At 38.5% G+C, this 3811-nt stretch overlaps 1 long non-coding RNA gene across 2 annotated transcripts in view; it reads left to right on the top strand.

The window, feature by feature from the left end:
* Window positions 1–3811, top strand: part of LOC112550045 — a 13229-nt gene that overhangs the window by 2587 nt on the left and 6831 nt on the right. The gene's annotated exons all lie outside the window — the stretch shown is intronic.

The following is a 3811-nucleotide window of genomic DNA, read 5'->3' as shown; positions in this document are numbered from 1 at the left end:
TGCCGCTGCGGTTCCCAGGAAGTGGGAGTCCAGCCGCCACAACGCTCCAGCCCTGCTTCCCAACCGGGAGCAGCAGGACCAGCCACACACACCACCAAGGGCTAGACAAAATCCCTTTGCAGGTCAGATCCATGAGCTGTACTTGCTCATCCCTGGGCTAGCACCATGCACCAGCTGGCTATGAACTGACTGGCAATACTGGTGACTCCCCAGAGTCCTATAAACATAATTGAGAAAAAGACCAATTTAAGTATTTATTTTAAATGCATACATATGTACAAGGTGGACTTAATATAGTGTTCAGCCAAAGGACTTTGAATTAGAGAATGGAACAGATGTTTGGCACCTAATAGAAACAACATTTTTATTTGCAGTGAATGCCAGAGAAGGCAGGGTTCAAATCCAGATTAGGAAATGGATTCACTGCCATTGAAATTCAGAATTAGGTTTTTTCCATGAAAAGCTGTTCTGTGGAGATCTAGCTCATCAACCAGCTACAGACTAGATCCCCAAAGCCACATGTCTAAGTTTAGATTAAAGGATTTCATCTCCCAAATACCAGTCCTTCCCCTACTCTCAAAAATTCAAAGGTGCTTGCTTGCATTTAATATGATAGATTTGGCATATCTTTAATCTTGCAATAATTAGAGTAAACTCATGCAAAAGGCATGGTTTTATAGTCCAAGAACAGGACTGAGAGCAGAAACACCAAAACACTGCCAACTTGGACAAGCTGATTAGCCTTTCTGCCTTTCTTTCCCTGCCTCTACAATGGAACAGTCTTATATTACTCACAAGAGTGTTGCAGTATTATCTACATAAAGGTAAAAGAAATACTGATATGCTGCTGTAGCATGATTAAAATGGCTATGTATTTTATAGGACTATAATTGAAGCCAAAAACTTAGAGCCAAGAGCCTTGTGAGGAAACTGTAGTAGAGGTGAGTTTAAAGTGGTGAATCTAGATTTGCAAACTGAACATGGTGCCAATTCAGGGCCCTCTTGGAACATGTTACTTTGAGGCCATTAGTCTCCCAATGATGTGCAAGATGCGACCCTACATGTTGGGTATATTAATGCCAAAGCAAAATCTGGCATTTTTCTCTCCTTCCCATTTTACACAGTTTTCCTTGGTGGAGAAGCACATAATACTTTTTTTATTAATTTTTAAAACTGCAATAACAATTATATAGGATGAGAGCAAAGGAGCCCTCCAGGGCCTTTTTTTTCCCTGGCCCATTAATATACACTTTATGAGTACTTAGGACAATCTGCCCAATAACCTCACGCCTCATGATGCACCCAAGGTATGCATTAACAGACCAGTATAATATCCTATTGGATCTGAGTGGTATTAAAAACTAGTTAGAAACAAAATTGTTCCTGCCACACATTTAGAGTTTTTTCACATGTCCTTTCATTAGCTGGAGCTAGCAAATTAGCCTAATTATTTCATTGGATTATATCTGAATTTAAATTTTTTTTGCAAAGCAAAGAACACCATAGGGTACTGTAGGCACAGGACAAGGCACAGCTATGTAGAAATACCTAAGCTAATCCTCACCAAGTTAATTTGAGTACCAAAAGCAACATAACCACCTTAGCCCAGTTGAGGAGCTTGGCATATTAATCTGGATCAAGCTCTGCCCTAAAACAGCTGTATTTCTTCTGGCACCCAAGCAATCATTCTCCACACCAAGTAGATGTACCCACAGTTAACAATGATCAAAAATGGAGAAATTTACAACAATTCAATTTTTAACAACAATGCAGATTTCAGCGTCTCATGCCAATGCTCTTCACTAAGGAAGTAACAAAAGTTAATTTTCTGCAAGAAAAAGTTGAAGAAAATTCTTTAGCACCACCTGCTCCATCAAAGCCCTTTACAAATTTCAGCATTCCCACTAGAATAGTCAGATATTATTCCCATTTTATAGCTGAAAAGCTTAGAGATGATTTGCCCAAGATTTTAAAGAAAGACTGGTAGAGCTAGAAATAGGACCTACATTTCTTGACTCTAAATTCTATATGCTATCACAACATGAATACAATGACACACTTCATGTTTAAGATAGCAATTTTATAGCTACTAAAGAATGTCTACCCAATTTTGGTTCCCATGAAAATGAAATGGCCTTTTCCAATAGATACATTGGTAGGTGGACCAACTGAGGTGTAAAGCAGGGAAATAAAAACCTCCAGGCCTGCAGAAGGGGAACAGTATCCCTGCACTATACTCTCCGCCAATGTACACTCGTCACCAACTTCAGATGCAGAAAACTGCAAAAGACTTGCATGAGAAAGTATGTCCTGAGATCTGGCAGTAGAAGGTATACTCTTTCTGCAAAGTGACTTCCCTGCAGTAATGCATGCAAAATACAAGGCAAGTAGCAAATATTCTCCAGAAAAGCAGACCGCAAGGACCAGTTGCAAGAATCAGAAAGGTTCCAGTGCTGGCTCTAATATTTGAGCAAAGACAGAATAAAGAAGCCACATACCTTTGTAGAAGGAATCCACCCTACTGAGAGGCAGAAGGGCATCTCCACTGCCTCTCCCTCCATCTAGATTTTTTATTATACTCCTAGTGTCTGCACAGAATCTGCAAATGTAAAATGGTTCTGTGCTTCTACCAGTCATTTCCGTTCCACACTGGGCTAAAATTCTTGTTCTTGAACAGATATTGTAAGTATTGCAAGCTGAGGTGAATATTTTACATTACTGTGGACTCAGCACTTGGTACCATGGGGCTCCCGTAGTACATACCAACACTTTTGCCTTGATGCTGGCTGCAGTTAATAGCTTAGTTTTAGGAGCTGCTTGAAAGAAAGGACTTCATAGCCAATTATTATGCATGCAAAAAACATTTCTCGAGAAGGAAATAACTAGACAAATTTAGTTAACGTAGAATGTTAAAACCCAGATTTCTTTTTGGTCTTTCCATGTGATTTTTTTTTGTGGAAGTGCACTAAATAATCAGCATATTTGCATTATGGTGTTGAAGCAATATTTCCTAGAAAGGAATGCTAAAAACTGAGTAAAGATACAGACAAGTCAAATGTCAATTTGATAGCTCTCAAAGATTCTGGGGAAAAAATATCTGCAAATCTTTCATGTATATCCCATTGGTGTGTACTTATTCTAGTATCTCTAGGAAGTCTGTAGCTTGAAAAGGCCAGTTTCCAAAACTAGAACCAAACATTGCATCAGTTTTCGTCACATAAGTTTAAAATATTGGTAGTTCCCCCCATATGCATACTCCAAGAGGCATAGTTCTCCCCTCACCTCTCAAACATTTGTTTTTTTGGCTGTATTCTTGACTATGTTGAAAATGTATTCAGTCTTAAGATTTTACTTCTTAAATTTGTATTGTTTTGGAAGGTTTTTGTAACTTTTTATCATTCAGTAATCTAAGTGTAAAATCTTTCTTTGGGGACTGCATTTTAACATGGTGGGGTGGTTTATGCACCACGGTGGTGCCAGGAGCCATGGCAGGAGGAGTTTTAATCCCTCAAAGTCACCCGAGCAGGATAGGCCAAAAAGGGATGGGTCAAACAAAGTCATCCTTTAGGCCACCACCTATTCTCATTGAATAAAGCAATAATAATAATAATAATAATATAGGAACAGAAAATCAGTACTGAGAGAAAACCTCTTCAGGTTTTAAGTAATATCTGAGAGCACAGCAAAAAATAAATTCAGATTCACAATTTAAAGTGATTTTAGAAATGGGTGAGGATTGATTGTTCATTTGACTTGCACTGGCTATGTTAAATTACAAAATATTTTAAAGAGGTGCTCAGTAAGTATAATA

Source organism: Alligator sinensis, unplaced genomic scaffold, assembly GCF_000455745.1.
Source record: "Alligator sinensis unplaced genomic scaffold, ASM45574v1 scaffold624_1, whole genome shotgun sequence".
NCBI lineage: Eukaryota > Metazoa > Chordata > Crocodylia > Alligatoridae > Alligator > Alligator sinensis.
This window is presented reverse-complemented; position numbering and strand designations above follow the sequence as displayed.